Source organism: Oryx dammah, unplaced genomic scaffold (assembly GCF_014754425.2).
Source record: "Oryx dammah isolate SB20612 unplaced genomic scaffold, SCBI_Odam_1.1 HiC_scaffold_13, whole genome shotgun sequence".
Classification (NCBI taxonomy): Eukaryota; Metazoa; Chordata; class Mammalia; order Artiodactyla; family Bovidae; genus Oryx; species Oryx dammah.
In genome coordinates, this window is record NW_024070197.1 from 57,454,233 (window position 1) to 57,474,192 (window position 19,960).

Consider the following 19,960-nt stretch of genomic DNA (forward strand, 5'->3'; position numbering starts at 1 on the left):
AAATGAGAAGGTGGTTCTGGATTATCCAGATGGGTTTAAGGACAAAAGGGAGGCAAGGAGGTCGAAGAAAATGAGAGACAGGATGATGGAACCAGAGGCTGGAGTATTGTGGGGCCACGAGCCAAGGGATACAGGCGATCCTAGAAGCTGAAAAACACCGAGGAGGCATATTCCCCTCTGACCTGAATGGCAAGAGGATACGTTTGTGTTGCTCTAAGATGCTAAGTCTGTGTTCCTTTGTTACAGCAGCCACAGGAAGCTAATATACACTTCCCGCATCCTTGGCTTCAGAGAAGGCAATGGCACCCCACTCCAGTACTCTTGCCTGGAAAATCCCTTGGGTGGAGGAGCCTGGTAGGCTGCAGTCCATGGGGTCGCTAAGAGTCGGACACGACTGAGCGACTTCACTTTCACTTTTCACTTTCCTGCATTGGAGAAGGAAATGGCAACCCACTCCAGTGTTCTTGCCTTGAGAATCCCAGGAATGGTGGAGCCTGATGGCTTGCCATCTATGCAGTTGCACAGAGTCAGACACAACTGAAGCGACTTAGCAGCAGCAGCAGCATCCTTGGCTTCAAGCTGCTCTATGTGGTAAAGGACCCCACCCATCAACAGAAGTAGATTTCAAAGAAAAATCTGTACTGCAAGTGTTAAAAATAAATAACTTCTTGGGGGGTGGGATCAGTCTAGAGGCCTTCCAAAGAAGGGGGTTAGAGGGCTTGCAATCCTGCAGAGCTGTGTCTTCAAGGAGGTCCTTTCTTTATTCCAGTTTCTGCGGCTGGATGCTGGCATCTCCCAGGATCAGCCACATGATGTAAGGAAACAGACGAATCAGAAGCAGAAGGACAGATATCTGTCGTGCTTTCATCTCAGCAACTCACACCACACTTCTGAGGCTAAACTCGGGCTTTCTGGCATGTGACCTAACCTGATACCATGCTCCTTGGTGAGTTTTCTCCTGTTTACGGAGGAGCTGAGCTTCTGCAAAAGGGAAATCAGAATCTTGCCTGCATTTTATTAGTATTGTGACCATTTGCAAATTAATTTGGAAGGCAATATAATTTACCTCTTGTATAGAATTCAGTTTTGATTACTGCCATGTCACTGAATTTCCTGCTTTCATGAAAGCTCTTATTATGAGAAATTAAGATACCTTCCTCCTTCATCCAAATAAAATAAACATATGGCTGTGGGATGCTACTGAATTAAAAAATATCATTTAATCCAGGGAAGATAATTATTTGAAAGAAACTGGAGAGGAGAGACTCAATCTAGGGTTTGAATGTTGACATGAAATTGTGAAGGCTATTTTCACTCATCACTGACTTTTAATAGCACTTTGTACAGAGTAATTTCCAGCATAAACCTTGTTAATGTGATATTGGTTATTTCAGAATCATGTCAGGGAGTCAGAGCCATTCCCCAGGCCACTGATGGGGTGTCCCGGTATGTGGGCCTAGGTATTCAAGAAGTGGTACTTAATGACACATTTTGCTTTGCCTGTCAGTTGACTTTATTTTCTGTAGTCATGCTTTGTTCAAAATGGCATTTGGGAAGAGAGCAGAAAAGTTAGCTGCTGTAGACATACTGTGTATATACCATGCTGTGTATCATATGAAGGCTATGTGTGTCTGGGGCACGGATTACAGATTTGAGAGACTGGTCTTGACTTTCCATGCTGGCCTGTGTGCCCTGAGTTTTGTTTCCACTGTTACGATCCCTGTCACACACGTCCTTGGAACTTAGCACTTGGAGGCATAGCCTGCCTGACTTCCAGCCGCCAGGTGAGTGCTCTGTCTGGCCTCAGGAGCCCGCTCTGTCCATTTTGAAGCAAGCTGGAAATGCTTAGGAGCATTAGTCCTCAGTCAACAGCTCACGTGAACTGGTGGGGAGAGAGAGTGAATGCCTCTCCTGGGATGAGGGTGGGAAGTGTGGACATCTTATGGCTGCCCTCCCAGTGTTACCCAGAGAAAGCCCGGTTGCCCTCAGCGGTAATGTGCGTGAACCTCCATGCTTTGCAGCTTCTGTCTCTTTCTCGTCCCTGGCTCTTACTCCTTGGCTGGTTTTTTCCTGTAATTGCCTCCGAAACAAATCACTTGCACCCAAATCCTTGTCTTGTTGTCCTTTGGTGGGGAAACCAGTTCAAAACAATCATTATTCCAATGAGTTCATCCGCTTATTTATTAAACCCTGGTTGGGAGCCTGTTCAGAGCAGGCAGCTGAGAACCACGTAAGACCCCTGCCTGGAGGAACACAAACCCTATCGAGCAGACAGATGTTAAACAAGCAAACAGACACAGAAAGGATAGTTTTTTCAGGTTGTACCTACGTGTCCTGCTGGAAATAAACAGGGCTGTGGGGGAGCGTGATTGATGGGAGAAGATTTTCATAGCGTGGTCAGGACAGTGACTGAGGCCTGGAGGATGGGAAGGAGCCAGACGTGCCACAATGAGGGCAGTGCTGGAGAGTTCAAGGAGTGCAAAGGAGGAGGGTGGGCCCGGAGTGCTGAGGACAAGCGAGAGATGGGGTCTGACCAGAGGGGTGACCGTGATAGACTCTCCAGGTCCCCGTGGGCTGTGTTAAGATCTTATACTTCAAGGAGAACGATGACTCAAGTTGCTGAAAAAACCGTTAGGCTAGATGGTCACTGTTGCTGATAAAGAGTAACGGAGGGCTTAACAGTAATGATGAGGGTGAACGGCAAGCAAGTAGCGCTTGCTGTGAACTTAAGGCTCCATACCTTGTAAGATCTCACCTTAATACTTTGAGCAAAACATTAAGTTGGGGGTGTTTTTCATCCTTGTTTACTTGATGAGAAAATGTCAGACAAAGGAGTTTGGCTAGCTTACCTACAGCTGAGTAGGTTACGTGGGATTAAGTTGAGATTTGAACCTGGATCTCTCTGGCTCCTGAACTAATGCTCTTCCCATTGTTAAACCACACTGCCATCTTTGCTTTATTAAAAACACTGCTTAAAATCATTAATAAGCAGTAAGTTACCAATAAGACTCTTTGCGATCCCATGGACTGTAGCCCACCAGGCTCTTCTGTCCATGGGATTCTCTAGGCAAGAATACTGGAGTGCATTGCCGTTTCCTTCTCCAGGAGATCTTAAAGAGCTGCACATAACCGAAGAGACTTTGCACACATGCACACACCAATAAAAAAATTAGCCTGAGATCTTTTGATTCAGTGAAGAAAATCAGAATCAGGTTATGAACTTAATTGCTCTATAATTCACATGTTTCCTGTTCAATGAAAGTATTAACATATGTTGATCATTCTACGTCAAGCTTTGTGTCAAGCTTCTTCTCCGCTCTGGTTCTATTTGTTGTGCTTAAAAGGCTCGATACCTGAGGGGCAGGTGGGGCGGTGTGGGTAGAGTACCCTGCAGATACAGTGGTTGACTGCCATTGGGATGTTCATACACAGAAATAAAAGAAAAAAGAAAAAAAAAAAAAAAGGAAAATGCTTGTCTCTGTTCTGGGTGCCTATCATTAGAGGTTCATTACAAATGAACCTCTCCCCTCCTCTGACTTGTATCTGTAGGATTTGGTCAATTAGAGAAAAGCTTTGCCCATTAACTCTAGATGGTTAAAGTGGTTCAATAATTTCCTAACAACCCTTATCATTTGCCAATAGAAAGAGAAGGAAGAGGTGTGAATATAAACAGAGGAATATGTTTATTACTCTCTAAACTCCTCCACCTACTATTAATAAGCAATTTAGTTCCTTCTTAGCTTGTTGAGCTAAAGAAATGGTCACTGGCTCCCAGGGAAAGCCTTCGACTGGGACGATGGGATGTAATGTGGAATCCTGGGGATGTCAGGGAGTCTATTAAAGTCTGGAATACTTGCCAGATTAATATTAGCAATTCTGTTTGGATACACTTTGAATTTTATATTAACAATATTGACTTCAGTAGCTAAGTCAAATCAATCAAGTTGATTTTATTATTTCGATCGACAGGACCTCTTAACTCATTTAAAAAATAATTATTGAGGACCTACTATATACCGAACACAGATGATATAACCATGAACACAACACAGAAGGTACCTACTGCTGTGGAGCTTTGGTGCAACAGGGGTTTCACACAAATAAATAAATCCCCAGACATCAGGTATACACATGAGTTATGATGCTAAAACATAGTGAAATAAAGAGACTGGGGGCAGGGGGGCGTCCTCAGAGAGCGGTCAGGAAAGGTATCTTGAAGAGCTCACAATCAGCTGAAATATGAGTGTCCGGCATGTCACCATGTAAACGTGGGAGAAGAGCTTTGCAGAGATAGAAGAGTGCAGACAGTATCAGGATGGGAATGATCTTAGTGTTTTTAAAGGTCAGAAGTAAAGCCACGTGACATGAGCTGAGGAACCAAGGGGGAGGGAGGCAGGAGATGTTAGCCAGTAGACAGGGTGAGGATTGTATACCAAACTGTATACGATTTTGGAAACCATTAGATGGTTTTTGTCAGACTCATAACAGGACCTGATATTCTTCTTTAAAAAGATCATTCCCGTTACTTTGAGAGCAAGACCAGAACCAAGAGGACCAGCCAAGGAACTATGGTGGCTGTTGGGGAAGAAACACTGGTGTCTGGCATCAGACAGCAGAGGATATGGAGGGACCAGTGAGCGGGTTTGGAAAAGGTTTTGGTGTCATACAATAGAAAATCTCTCTATAGTGGTTTAAACACAAAAGACTTATTCTCACAAGTAGGAGAATTGGAGCTAGACAATCCAAGGCTGATATGACAGCATTATGAAATCACCAGGGGACACCGGCTCCTTCTGCCTTGAAGCTCTGCTCTTTTTAGCCTGCTGCCCCATGGTCCAAAATAGCTACAGAAGCTCCAGCCATTATACATATATTCAAGGCCACAAGAAAGTAGAAGGCCAGACCCCTTCTTCTTAAAGGTCATTTTTGGAAGTAGGCACCCACACATCTGGTTACAATTCATTGTCATATGTCTACACCTAGCTTCAAGGGAGGCTGGGAAAGTAATCTATTTGTAGAATGACATTTGCTGAGAAATAGACAGTGGATATTAGCAATGATCTAGCAGTCGTGTCCAGCTCTTTGTGACCCCATGGACTGTAGCCCACCAGGCTCCTCTGTCCATGGGATTCTCCAGGCAAGAATACTGGAGTGGGCTGCCATGCCCTTTTCCAGGGGACCTTCCTGACCCAGGGATCGAACCTGTGTCTCTTGTATCTCCTGCACTGCAGGCAGATTCTTTACCACTGAGCCACAGGGAAAGCCCTAATGATCTAGCAATCTTGCCTTAATCCTAGCACTAACCTAGTTTACTTGCCCAAGACCACATAACTTAAAACAGGTGGGAGGGGCTGAGACCTAAATTTTACTATTTTTTGTTCTCTTATTTTCTGCCTTTCCTATACTCAGCTTTTCTATTATCTTCACAGTTGAGAAAATGACTAGTTTTTTTCTCAAACACCCTTTCTGAGCTATTTATTTTCCCATTTTTAGCACCAGGACCGTTCTCTGAGTTCTGCAGTGTTATGGGGAACAGAAGAAAAGGAGAGTACTGATTTCAACCTTGCAATGCAATCATTCCCTGCTTCCATGAATCAGCAGGTTTTTAGGAGGCGGCAAGGAGAGTGCCATCTGATTTTTACACACCTGATTCACAATAAAATCTGCACAGGGGCTTCTGGGGGTGCCTATTTCCCAAAAGGCTGAGGTAGCAGAAACCCATCTATTATATAAGGGGAGAAGGATTCACCCATTTAGAAGTAACTGCTAAATGCTGGTATAGAGCATTTTAACTTCCAATATCCGTTTTTAATACAACTCGGTGGAGTGTATCTCTCTGCACGTGTCCTAAAACTCCCAGAGAGGATCCTTAATGACTTTTCTGCTATAAACCAAAGCTTCATTTACAAAATAAGAATAACAATGAATACCTGGATCTCAGATCGCTTTCACCAACGTGAACGTGTGGCTTCATGAAGTCCAGCCGTGGTCACTCCTCTTGCTCTTACAAGAGCCATCCTCCCTCCTCCTCGGGTAAATTCACACCCGCTGGATGGCATGACGCGGCATTAGCGTGTGCCTGCCTCTGGGGCCACACATAAGCATAAAGGCCAAGCATGGCTCACCCGGGAACAGAGGCTGCAGTCAGCCCGCTCACGTTTTGGGCCTCAGGTTTCCTCACCACTCAAAGGAGGTTGGTTTAGACCGTTTGGGATTTCCACGCTCCTGGACAGGGGGAGGAGGTGGTGAGAACTGGGATCAGAAATCCTAAGCATGCAGCCCCATGACTGGGGTTCTCAGCGGGCAGCCGTTAAGGGAGCTCCTTTGATGAAACATCCCTGCTTGTGCCCTGCAGAGCAGGGGCTGCCTTGCCTGCACGTTCTCACGGAGCGCTCTTGGGGGTTTGATGACGTGGTTGCCATCATCCATACTTTACAGTAGAGGATGCTGAACTGAGGAGAGGTCAGTAGCTCATTCTCACCCTTTATTCTCCAGTGGGACCCAGATCGGAGCTCAGACATATGACACCAGTGTATGGGCTTTCTTTCAGGAAAGCCAATTCACTACATGTATATCCAAATACAGTAAGTTTTAAAACTCAGCAGCACCAAACATAAATAGATTGAACCATTTGGAATTGCCAATACTTGATAGTATTTGTGCTAAAAAAAAAATGTTAATCCCATGTGGTTCAATGGGTAGATAAAGTAACCCTTTGCAAAGTCATTGTACTCAGTTTGGGGTTTGGCAAATACAATTACTGAAGGACTTCTGGTGTATGTAATTCTAATCCAGATGGGTATAGTACCCTCATCTAAAACCAGCAAGCAATGGCATTATCAAAAGACTTGGTCATTACTCCTTGCTAAATGTCTATTATCTGCTTTCCTCTGTAAGGAAAGGGCTTAGAGAAGAAAGCCCTGTACCAGCCCCTACTCTGGGATCTAGTAATACTGTCTCATCAGAGATCAGAGTAGTACTTCCTAAGTGATGGGTCTCTTTATGTAATTTCTGTGGTTGCTTTTCAGGAAAAAATTTTTCTGTTGCTACAATGATTAAATTACAAAAGATAAAAAGATTTATGCCAAAGAAGTTTATTGCAAGAAGAGTCACAATATGTATGTGATATCAACGAAAATGGAAAAATAGGACTGGAGAATATACGAGGGTTGCGTTAGTGACTGTGGAATGGAGCTGAGTTGTGTGATATTTCCTCCCTGCTTCTTTACATTTTCACATACTTTCTAATTTCCCTGTCTTATATTACTCCATATGAGAGGAAAATCAAGTCAAATCCTCAAAAATGAAAGAAAACTCTTCAAAAATAAAATTTAAATATGGCAGGACAAAAGCATTAATGTGAAAAGAAAGTCTAATTCTTCCTTTTGAAGGAGAAAAACGTTGATTTGCTGAGAGAGGAGCTGAGCAGATCTACACAGGGAATGTGGAAAGCCAGGGAAAAGAAAGAAAATGGAAAGGATGGAACAGTGACGTGAGCTGGGAGGACATGAGAAGAAAAGGAAAGCCAGGGTTGCCCAATGCAGACCTTCCCTCCAATGCCGCAGCCTCTGGGAGGGCTCCCTGAGCCCCCTGCCTCCCCACCCCCCACGTATAGGGTGACCCTATAAACTCATCCTGTTTAACCAGGGCCTCCTGGTTTTATCTCTGAAAGTCCCAGTTCCTGGGAAGCCGCTTGGGGAGGTTGGTCAGCACCTCTCCTCTCCCCTACTCTGCACAGTTGTAGCACAATGTTACAGTTGTAACAAGTTAGCACAGTTGTTACAAGATGTGCCATTTCCTCATCTCTTCAGTTTCCTTGTATCTATCTTCTCCCATCTGGCAGTATGTTTCAGGATGACAAAAACCATCCCAGTGACTTGCAGTTGTGGGTGTTGGTGGATTTATTGAATGAGGAGATGCGCTGGCCAGGCAAGAGTGGTCCAGGCTGAGCATGTGTAAAGATGGAGCGGGGGCAGACAGTCTGATGTGGCAGGAGCTGAGAGTCTTCCCGCTCGGCCAGTGAGAGGTGTGCAGGCTGGAGCGAGGCCATGCTAGAATGTTATCATTCGGGGACCATCACACCCTTTCACTGTCTGCTGAAAGCGCTGGACCTGCTGCCCATGGAAATGCCCAATAATTGCACATCATTTCACATATAGATTCAGAATTTTGGGCAAGAGTGGCATGACTACAGCCAGTGGTATGTTTCTTGTAAACGAAGTTTTATTGGCACATAGCCACAGCCATTCACCTACATATTGCCTATGGCTGCTTTCTTATTCAAGCACAGGATTGAGTGGTTGTAACACGCAATGTGATGAACTTGTGAAGTCTCAAATACACCTTCCAGACCCTTACAGAGAAAGTTTGCCAGTTCCTAATTTGGGAACAGTTGAGATCCTGGGGGTGGGTGGTGCCTAGACCCAGGTTAAACCCTTGTTGTAGAAGTGAGAGGGCTACTGAAGGAAGTTAAAGATGACAGCAAAGTGGTTCGTTCCGCTTTGGTTGGTTTGGATGGTGTGGAAGGCAGGAGACTGGGAGCAGGGAAACCTTCATGGTGATAGCCCAGAGGAGAGGTGGTAAAGTCTGAACGAGGGCAGAGGGGTGGAGTGGCCAGCAGAGATTTCCAGATGCCTACCTCACCAACTCTGCTTTGCTTCCCTACACCCTCAACTCGGCCCCAGACGCCCACACCCCTGGGATTTCTAGTCTGCACTTGACCACGAGCTGCTGCTGGGTTCCATAAAGATACTGTCAAATCAGTCCTCTAAGGCTCATTGCTGGCAACGCGCAGAGGTCTAAGCAGGGAATTCACTCGTCCACTTCTGCTTTGTGGAGTGCTGGCTTTAAAAAGATCTAAACCCAAAGCTTGGTGAAAAAAAGATCTAAACCCCCCTGGGGTTCACCCAGCAAGTCAAACAGCAAGCGTTTACTGTTGGCATTCAAAACAGCCGCTGCCTCTGAAGTGAGAGGTCTTGAAGGGTGTGCATTGGGACAAAATGAGGATGTGATGAACTCTCACTGGTCACCACCTCATCGTCCACAATGCTGGTAGGTGACAAGGAGCAGCTAGAGGATAGCATTGTGTACCCTCAAAACTGCTCCCCCCAACCCCCCAAGGACCACCCGCTCTTCCTGCTCACAATGTCAGGGTTCAGGGGCCACATGTGGAGGTGGGGTCCTGGGTGTGAGTGCTCATTGCTCCATTGGCCCTCACTTTTCCCCCTCCACCTGGAAGAACTTGTGCTATTACTGCCATAAGCAGTGTTCTCAAGGAACATCTCAGCTAGTGCCAGGCAGCTGTGGGGCCCAGGAGTGTTCTTGAGGACGACAAGGTGAGCAGAGAGCTGCGAGGGGGAACTGCACCGAGTCGTGCCTCATGTGGATGCACCTCCAAGACATTCTGCCAAGTGAAAAAAAAAAAAAAAAACAACAGTCACCAAAGAGCACAGATTGTATGATCGCGTTTATGTGAAATGTCCAGAACAGACAAATCTGTAGAGACAGGAAGCAGATGAGTGCTTGCCAGCAGCTGGAAGGAGCGAGCGGGGAGTGGGGAGTGAGCGCTTAATTGGTCTGGAGTTTTCCTTTGGAATTGATGGAGACATTTTGAAACTAGACGGAGGAGATGAACAGCATTGTGAATATACCCATTGCCACAAAACTGTTCGCTTTAAAGTGGCTGATGTTATGTTGTGTGAATTTCCCTTCAGTAAGTCATTTCAGGAAGGAAGAGGAGCAGGGGGAGGAGGCGGAGGCGGCAGGATGTGGGCCTGGAAGGTCTACGCTGCTCCTTGGGGGACTCCGTCCTGCAGCCGAGCAGCTGTCTCCGTATTGATGGCCGTGCTATCCGTCCTTCCATCGCTGTTTTCTCTCTGTGCCCTGTCACCACGTGCCATTGGCTGGCCTCCACAGTTCTCAGATCTATTTGCTCTTTTCCTGTCTCACTGTCACCCCCTTCCTCTAGGACCTTCATCCCCAGGAAATGCCCTTTCTCCCTGCCCCCAGTCTCCTCACCTCCACCCTGCACCCCTCCACCCACCCCTGGCCATAACGTTTCTCCTACAGCATGTCTTGCTGCTGGGCCCCATGTCTTTTCTGGCTCCCTTCCTTTGGTAGGAAGGAGCCTGGTGTGGCAAACAGAAGAAGACCATGGACTTGGCTTCGGATGCTCCAGAGCACCCTGGTTCTGACCCTGACTAGTGTGGCCTCTTGGCAAACCCATGAGGGTGTCTATTAACACAGGTTCTATCTCGTTTCTCCCTTTGGTTGCACGGTGGTAATGACAATCCATCGTGGAGTTTGGTGAGAATCAAATGAGATTGGATGTGGCCCAGAGTTACTGAGCATTGGCCCAGGCCAACCATTGTTTGAGTTTTCTCAAATAATAGAAGACTGTATTCAATCTGCAACTGTGTGTATATTTGATCCATCCAAGGAGCCTGATAGGCTGCAGTCCATGGGGTCACTAAGAGTCAGACATGACTGAGCAACTTCACTTTCACTTTTCACTTTCTTGCATTGGAGAAGGAAATGGCAAACCACTTCAGTGTTCTTGCCTGGGGAATCCCAGGGACGAGGGAGCCTGGTGGGCTGCCGTCTATGGGGTCGCACAGAGTCGGACACGACTGAAGCGACTTAGCAGCAGCAGCATTGTCATCATCACTTTTAAAGTTACCTTCAGTGTGCTCCAGTGCTTTGCCTTCGTGCTTTTATTCTGTGCACGATAGATCCATTTACCACCCGTACCTGTGTGAGCGTGATGGCTTCTCACCATTGTCTGGGCAGTCCCCTCTGTGGGGAGCTCCCACTCTTCCCTCAGAGTCAGGCCAATTGCACTATCTCTAGATAGCGTAGTTTTCCTCCAGGAAGGTCTGAAAGGACTGAGGCTGTTTTCCCAAAGATTCCTCAGACTCAAGCTGAATCTTCAAAAGTTGAGTAGCCACGGGGAGTTGAGAGAGACAGAGACGCCCAGATCTTTTAGTCCTGGGTGCTAAGCCTCCAGCAGAAATTTACCCCACACTTGCAGCCACGTGTCCCAGAGTTGTTGTCCTGGATGGCCAAATTTTAATCATGCAAATCCTTTGCATTCACATATTTTACAAAGACCTTAATCTTTGGTTAAAGTGCCAGTCGTGGGTGGGGCGTTTCTTGTAAACGCCCACGAATCTTCTGAGGGTGTCCGTATGCACATCTTTAGTGTGGCTGATCCCGGCTCTTGACTCCCTGCTTCTCTCATGTGGTCCAGAAGCTTGGCTGCTGCTGGACAGCTTCTCCTTTTCCTCTGATAATTCAGGTTGTGTCCAGGAGGCCTCATGGCATGGGAGGTCTGTAAAGAGGCAGGAAACTGACGATTGTTTTCTGATCGCTTGACAAAGAATATGAGTTTCCAAATACCCAAAGAAGAACAGATTTCTTCCCTCCCTTCATCCGTCTCTTTATTCTAATCCCAGTCGTGGAACTGGCTGACAGGGCTCATAGAGGCCCCAGGTCTTGGCTGAGATGTTATCAACAGTGCTTGGTTTACTGATTCCTTGAATAAATGTTTATTCAGCACATACTCTGTGTCAGGAATTTTGTGAGGTGTTGGAATATGAGGTGAAACACATGGACATGATCTCAGCCCTCGCAAGGTCTATCACATAATAGGAATGACAAATATGGGATTACCAGCAGCCAGTGTCGATCCCAGCGGCAGAAACAGGAACGTGAAACAGAGGCATCTCCTTGTGGCAGTCCCGGTGGGAGCTGAGGCCTGAAGAATGGAGAAGCATGAATATGGGGGAGTGTTACCAGCCACCAGACAAGACACAGAGAGGCTCAGAGAAAGAGGCCACTCGGCACATCCCAGGAAGCGACAAGGCGTCATTGTGGTTGGAGGGGATAGAGAGCTCTACTGGGTTTCTGAGGATGGCGGGGAGGAGAAAAATGAGAAATGAGGCTAGAGAATGTTGTTGGGTCTGACATCCAAGTGCCTCCCTGGCCCCAGGGGGCCCAGAGAGTCTCTTCTGCACAGGGTTATGGTAGGGCTGGAATCACAGGGCCCTCCTGAATTTTATCTCCCCAGCGTTTAAGAACAAGTTATTGCTACTAGATGGCTACTAGTTATTGCTAGTGTCTGCATCTACAAAGGAACACAGTTGACCTGGTAATACATGGAGATAGGAGGATTGGAGGTGGACACATTTAGTTACCACGAGTTCAAGGCTTTCCTGGAGATGCTGCTGCTGTGGTTGCTGCTCAGACCTGGCCCCCGCCCCCTATCTGGCCTCAACCAGCAGGCACAGAGCCTGAAAGGCTGACCAGCAGGCAGACAGCTCATCCACAGGCAGAATGCCTGTCATTTTTTTCTGACTTGGAGGAGAGGACTTGGGCACCAGACAGATGCAGACTAGGCTCTTGATGGTGTCATCTGTTCATTTTGTTCATCCAGTCACTCTCTCCAACATAACTTCTCAGCACCAGGGAAGCACTTGTCATGGTGAGCCAGACAGGCATTGACCCTTGCCAACCTCAGAGACTTTACCATCTGATCAGGAAGAGAGAAATTAAACCGAGAAGTACAAAAACAATCACGATTGTTAGAGGAGCTAGAAAGGACTAGTAGAGCATTACCCAGTGCTCTTTACTTGTATGAAAGTTTATGGTTTGAATATTGGATCTACTGCCTGTCTGATAGGAAGGTGCCTTCTGTGCCTTGGTTTCTTCATCTGCAAAGCGTGAGGAGTGGGGCTAAACCATGTGAGCAACGGTGGTTTTAAACTTTGCTGTATCTGAATCACCTGGTGAGATCTTAAACATCCCAGTGCCCAGACTATACCCCAGCAACTCACTCAGGATCCCTGGAGGTGGGGCCCAGACATTTAAGTTTCCTTAGAGGTTCCTAGGAGATTGCAATGCACAGCCAAGTTTGGGAACCAGCACTCTAGCCCAGCCCTTCTCACATGTCCACGTGCCTATGAATCTACTAGAGTCTTGGAAAAGACTTCTGGTTTATTAGCTCTGGGCTGGGACTGGAGTGTTTACATTTCCAACAGGGCCTGGCGTGTCCTCTGCTGCAGTAATTTTACCTCCAGAGGACCTCAGGCAATGTCTGGAGAAGCTTTCAGTTGCCAGAACATGGGGTGAAGGAAGGTGGTGTTAGCAGCCAGTGAGTGCAGGTCAAGGATACTGCTAAATATCCCACAGTGCACAGGACAGCTCCCACAACAGAGAGATTTCTGGCCCCAAACGTCACCAGTGCCAAGGGCTGAGAATCCCTTTGCCAGGGTGAAGCTGATGCTGCTGTTCCCACTGCCCACGCTCTGAGGAGCAGCAAAGTCCCCTCCTCCAGCTCAGCCATGACTCTGGGCTAAGCTGTCCAAGAGTGACCAAGAATTCTTCACAAAGCAAGCCGACCCAGTGAGCTAAGATTGAATTTTGTCTTTGGTTGGGGTTTTGGTGAAAGGCAGAGAGGATGTCTCCAGCTCCAAATCACTGGCGTTAGAGAAGCAGCCGTTTGAATGTGTGTAAGGATGTAGCACTGAGAAATCAAAAGGAAGCTCCCGCGTTTCCACAGGGTTTAAGCAGCAAAGACAAAAGAGCTAAAGAAGGCAAGCACATGAATTATTAACAGGCCCGGGTGTGAAAGTGTGGTGCAAGCCTTTTTAACACTGTTTGAGATCAGGATGAGGAAAAATGGGCAGAGACTTAATTGTTTCATTGACTTTTGCAGAGGAAACCCAGAGTCATCAAATGCACACAGGGAGGGCAGAGGAAGAATTCATGCACAGCACTCTCCTCCCTCACTTTTCTGTTGAGATTAATTTGTAATTTATGGCTCTAATGACCTGCCTGGTGATGGGGTTCAGAGCTGGACTCAGGATTCATGGCACGGCTACCCTCGCCCAGCTCTCCAAAGCCTTCCCTCCACCCTACTCCCCTTGCCCTCTTCAAGACCCCCGGCATTTCTCATCCAGATGAGCCCCACATTTCTCATCCCACATGGCTTTCCTGCGTTTGCTCTGCCAGCCTTCCCTTCGAAGTGTCTCCACATGGTGGCCGATGGGACGTGTCTCAAAGAACGGCTGACCACGGCTGCCCAGGGGAAGCTGTTTAATGGCACCTCAGGCTGTGGTCAGTTACATTTCCTAGGGTTCCCCTATTCGCTAGATCCGTGTTCCTCTAAGCATGATCTGTGGACCCTACTGGGTCCCCAAGAATCTTTCAGGGGGTCTGCAAAGTCTAAACTATTTTCATAATATTAAGACATTACTTGTCTTTATCACCATCTTGACAGTTTCCCTGATGGCACAAAAGCCACAGTGGATGACAGTGCTGGTGCCTTAGCAGGAATCTAAGCAGCAGCTTCCAACTGTACAAACTGTCATTGTGCCCTGCATGACCGTGCTCTCTCGATGACACAGAAGACAAGCAAATAAGTACACAAAGCATTTTTCCCTTAAGAATGTCCTAGATAAAGCAATACTAATGATTAATGTAATTAAATCTCAACTTTGAATACACATCTTTTCATATTTTGTGTGATGCCTCAGAAAGCATGCAGAAAGCACTTCCACTTCTGCTGCCTGGCAAAGCACAATGGTGGCCTCCGGGCAAAGCACTTGTGTGTTTGAGTTGTGAGCTCAACTAGCCACTTTCTTCATGCAACACCATTTCACTTGGAAGAGCAACTGACAGACAAATTATAATTATTCAGACTGAGGTATTTGGCAGACATTTTCTCGGAAAAAAAAAAAAAAAAAGATAGGCCTGTCACTTCAAGGAAAACAACCGATAGTATTTTTTGCCACTGTTAAAATGCAACCTTTCAAGGGAAACTTAGAATTTCGTACAACTTGTGTCTGCAACTGTGAGCTTGACAGCATCCCAATACTTGAATACTTCTGTGATGAGACTGATGGTATTAATGCTGTGCGTGTTCTCAGTCATCTCCAACTCTGTGTGGCCCCACCAGGTTCCTCTGTCTGTGGAATTTTCCAGGAAAGAATACTGGAGTGGGTTGCCATTTCCTTCTCCAGGGGATCTTCCAGAGCCAGGGATCACACCTGCATCTCTTTTGCCTCCTGCATTGGCAGGTGGGTTCTTTTATCATGAGTGCCAGTAAATGTGAGTTTTTTAAAAAATGTGGTACAAGCAAAATATGAAAATATTTTAAAATCTGCATAACTCAGAGAATCTATATCTTCCAAATGAATTATTATGAATGGGTTCAAGAACCATTCAAAGTACAAGATGGAACCCTGGATTTTAACTGGGCAGAGTACAAAATAAATTATTGATAAGGTTTCAGATTCTACTATGCAACTAACCTTTAAGAAATACCTCTTGTTGCGTTTTGGTGTAGTATCAAACAAGACTACCCACAGTCACTTGGAAAAAACTATTATAATATTCTTCTCTATTTTCATTACATGTCTATGTGAGTCTGGCTTTGCTTCATATTCTTTAACCAAAAATTAAATTATAACAGATTGAATGCAGAAGTCTATGTGAGAACCTAGCTGTCTTCTAAGCCAGACATTAAAGGGATTTGCAAATACTGTTCAACAATGCCACTCTTCTCACTAAATTGTTTTCTTAAATTGAAAACGATATTATTATTAAACAAAGCTGTGTTCCTTACGCTGACATGTAATGGATTTAGTATTATTATTGCAAATAAGTAGATAAATATTAAAATTTCATCAGTTTGAATTTGTAAAGGGTAAATACTGATAGACATAACTCACATAAACAAAAGCTGTTTGGGAACCTCAATAGATTGTAAGTGTGTAAATGGGTCCTCAAGACCAAAAGTTTGAGATCTACCATCCTGGACCTTCACCCATGTCACCTCCGATCTCTGTGCTCAGAACAATGTGCAACTCTTATTTTTAACCTGCAGTGTGCACCACCCTAGAGAGCCTTGCATTTCAGAGAGTGATCACATTACATTATCAGCTGAAGTTTCGCAGGGCTAAGGAATTTGGGAGTTTGGGAGACTTAATGACTTGCAGCATGGAAAGCCGTGCTGTGAAAAATAATACCAAACAGCTGGTGGGAACTGAGTGCCCACCGAGAGCTGCCCTTGGGTGCGTCTGTCTTTCACCCTGAACTCATAGAACCTGTAACTACCAACCTTCCCGCGCAGCAGGAGCTGGGCTGGGCCATGTGTGGATTGCTTCTCAGTCTTCCTCCTACAAAGGGCGCTTGCAAAGGATGGGTTGGATTCACTGTGTTGCCTCCTCAGAGAGACATCCTTTTTCTCCTTTCTCAGAGCTGACCTGAAAGTCACCATCAAGACCCGAATAGGCTGGTTTCCCATGAGAATGCTGCCCCTTCCACAAGCCCACCTCCTCAGAGCCGCAGGCATTTTCAGGCCTCATTAAGCCTCCTCATGGAGTAAGTTGTCTCGGCCTGGACCAGATGGACTCCCCGAGGAGATCTGGCTAAAACATCTTCTCCTGAGCGTCTGAAGCTCCCATGCTCACAGGCACCCATCTGTTCCTCTTGTAAATGCATCTCAGCCATTGTGTTTGGGATGATCTGGAATTTTCACTGCAAATGAAATATCCCTGCCCCGTTTCCTCTGACACCCCATTCCCACTTTCACAAGCGTTTGGTTTCCTGGGCAGACAGACTTCAGAGTGACGCTGGCACTTTGGATTTTTGTGTCACACTGTAGCACCAAAATCTTGCCATTCACCGTCCTGTTCTCAGTCTCCTGAGCCAAGGTTGCTATAGGAATAAGGGCAAAGACTAAATGGGAAAGGCAGAAAGGCTTAGATGGAAATCCATTTCTCTTGGAATGCTATATGGTCCCCCTCTGGGTTCTTTCTGTTTTGGATAATTTTGAACCAGTGGATTCGTGATACTTGGCTTTTTTGTGACTGGCTTATTTCACTTAGTATAAAGTTTTCAAGACTGATCGTGTTGTAGCATATGTCAGCTCCTCATTTGTTTTCGTTGCCAAATAATATTCCTTGGTGATATAACACACCTTATTTATTCATTCATGAGTCAGAAGACATTTGGCTGTTTGCCAGTTTGTGGCTCTAATGATACTGTGTGCATTCATGTAAAGGTTTTTGTGTGAACCTCAACTCTCAGCTCTCTTGGATGTATGTCTAGGAATGGAATTGGTAGGTCTTATGGTGACTGTATGTTTAGCATTTCAGAGAGCTGCCAAGTTGTTTTTCACAGTAGCTGTGCCATTTTATAATTCCACCAACAATGTATGAGGGTTCTAGTTTTTTTATATCCTCACCAAGACTTATCATTGTTGGTCTTTTTGATTGATTGATTGATTGATTCTTTCATTTATTTATTGAACAATTAGGGAATTTCCTGGTGGTCCAGTGGCTAAGACTCCATGCTTCCAACACAGGGGGCCCAGGTTCTGTCCCTGGTCAGGGAACTAAGCCTGACATGTCACGTCTAAGAGTTTGCACGCTGCAAGGAAAGGATCTCGCATGTGGCAACGAAGATCGAAGATTCCACACACTGCAACTAAGACCTGGTGCAGCCAAATAAACAAACGTTAATATTAAAACCCAACTAGTCACTGAGTGCCTGTGTGTGCTGGAGCCTAGAGAATAAGAGTTCCGAAATCCTGTAAGGAGCGCGAGATATTTGGCAGAGACCGATAGACCAAATGAAAATGCAAATAAAAGTAAAAATGCAATTATGAGGGAAATTACAGAGGGGTGGTTGTACAGGATGTTATGTGACTATACACCAGGGAGGTTTGACTTTGTCCAGGGGCTCAGGGAAGGTTTCCCTCAGGAGGCAATGATTGAGCTGAGATGTACAAGCTGAATAAGAGCTTAGTAGATATTTGATTATAAACAAGAGTGTTAATGGATCTCTGCCTCAGTTCTGCCTTTGTCATGGAGAGTTTGCCAGATCCACATAACAGAGTGGTTTGGGGAACTCAATGAAAGTTATTGTTAGGGAAGGATTAGATCCCTCAATTAGCGATTCTCTGGTTTCCTTTTGTAATCTCCTACCCTCCCTCACTCTCCAGAAGGAAGGGTCTCTAGACAAATGATAGTATTGATGGTGATGGTGGTGGTGATGATCTTGAGGTAGGCTCTGATTTGATAGGTGCCTTCTATGTGTCTAGCACTGTGCTAAGTAATTTAAAACATCTTATTCATTTCTTATAATGACATTGCAATAGAAGGAGGTCAGCATGAGATTAGAATGAAGAAGAAACAGAAAGGGGAATGTGGAAGACAGGCACTGAGTTTAGGTATGAAGGAATTGGACTTGTAGTTGAAGAAGTGACTCTTGAGATAAATGTTTCTAAGTCTGTATTCACAGAGCACCTGAAATAGACATTTGGTTTCAGAAAATATACTTTCATGCAATTTAATTCTGTTTATACTTAGAAGGGTATTTTACTTCTTGAATATGGAATGCAGTTTCTTTTATTTTAAATTACTTCTCTGGTATTAAACTAAATAGTTTAGCTTAATCACATATAACAAACTTCCCAGTATAAGGGCCTGGATCCCAAATCTCGCTACAAATTAGTTTCCAGCCCAGGCAATAAATGCATACCTGGAGCAAATTCAAGAAGGGAAACCACTTTAATTAGGTTTGAAAGTGTCTCCAATCAGTTCCAGAATAGCTGTCACTGGATTTATGATGTACCTTCCAAATTGTAACTCTTTTCATATTCAACTGAAGTGAGAAGGCCACAGAGAAATTGAACTTGATTTCTTGAAACCTAAACATTTATCTCCCCAAACAAGTGCCTCTAGAAAAGATGGGCAAGATTGAAGGAAGGCAGGCCGGCTCACCTGTCTGTTAGCCTCTACAGTAGTTTGCACTTAATTGCAAGGGTTCTAGAAGGATTAATCCAATCAAACCTTCCTTGGAACATTCCCATAAGTATAGTCTGACCCCACTAATCTGTCACACAACAATTGCATTCTCTTTTACATTTGTGCCCAAATGACAGTAACACACAGCTTTCCTGGAGGAGGAGCTGGTGCTGAGACTCAGAGGCTAGATGACTTGCAGAATATCACTGACTTCTCAGTGTCAGAATCAGGATTCAAGCCCAGATTACTCTAATTCCAGTATTTTGAGCCCAAGGAACATATTCAGAATAAAATATCAGCAATAAAAATGATGATCAGTCACCTTATCTATGTGATTTCCAGCTGTTTTGAAACCGAGTCGCCTGTTAATTTTTGTTGGATTCTTTTAGCCTTGTTTTTGCAGCCATAGTACGTGAATGTGGCAAAACTCAAGAAAGTGGACAGCGGGGCATGGCAGAAAGGCGTGATGCCAGAGCAGGAAAAGTGGGGGCAGAGCCTGGCTTTTCACTCCGCACCGCTGCGACTTCGGGCTTAGCCACTCTGACAGGAGTCTGAGCAAGCTCCCGGAGTTGGTGATGGACAGGGAGGCCTGGCGTGCTGCAGTCCACGGGGTCGCAAAGAGTCAGACACGACTGAGCGACTGAACTGACTCTGACGCTTTGTCTCCTCCTCTGGGTAAAGGGAATTAACACCTCTGGGTAGAGAGCTGTGATGAAGTTGAAGGGAGAAAATGCCTTGTGAACTCTAAATTGCCTTCACATTGCTTACTACTTTTATCTAAAAGAATACCATGAAGTCTGACAGGAGTGGTATGCAAAGTCTGCTCTGAGAGGTAACTGGAGATGTCCTACTTTGTCAGAAAGTCACCATGACTCTGAGCCTTGATCACTCACCAATCAGCTCTTTAATTCTTATGTAAATGGCATAGTAATTGTGAAGAAGATAGGGTATCTGGGTTAGAATTCCTGGTGTCTCCACAGTGTGCTGGCCATTGTAGAAATACTTTATGAATATTATTTCATTAAATCAATCTATGTGATTGGCAGGAGCATTATAATCCTCACTTCACAGACAGAAAGTAAGCACACATTGGCTCAACTTACTTTAGTCCAGCTAAACGGTAGTTCCCTTTGGTTCCCAACCTTTTC

General features: G+C 45.4%; 1 long non-coding RNA gene across 1 annotated transcript in view; it reads left to right on the forward strand.

The window, feature by feature from the left end:
* Positions 1–773: 773 nt before the first annotated feature.
* Positions 774–19,960, forward strand: part of LOC120871778 — a 109,646-nt gene continuing 90,459 nt past the window's right edge. Inside the window, exon 1 of the long non-coding RNA XR_005723117.1 lies at positions 774–946. This is a non-coding gene — a long non-coding RNA (uncharacterized LOC120871778). The remainder of the gene's footprint in view (positions 947–19,960) is intronic.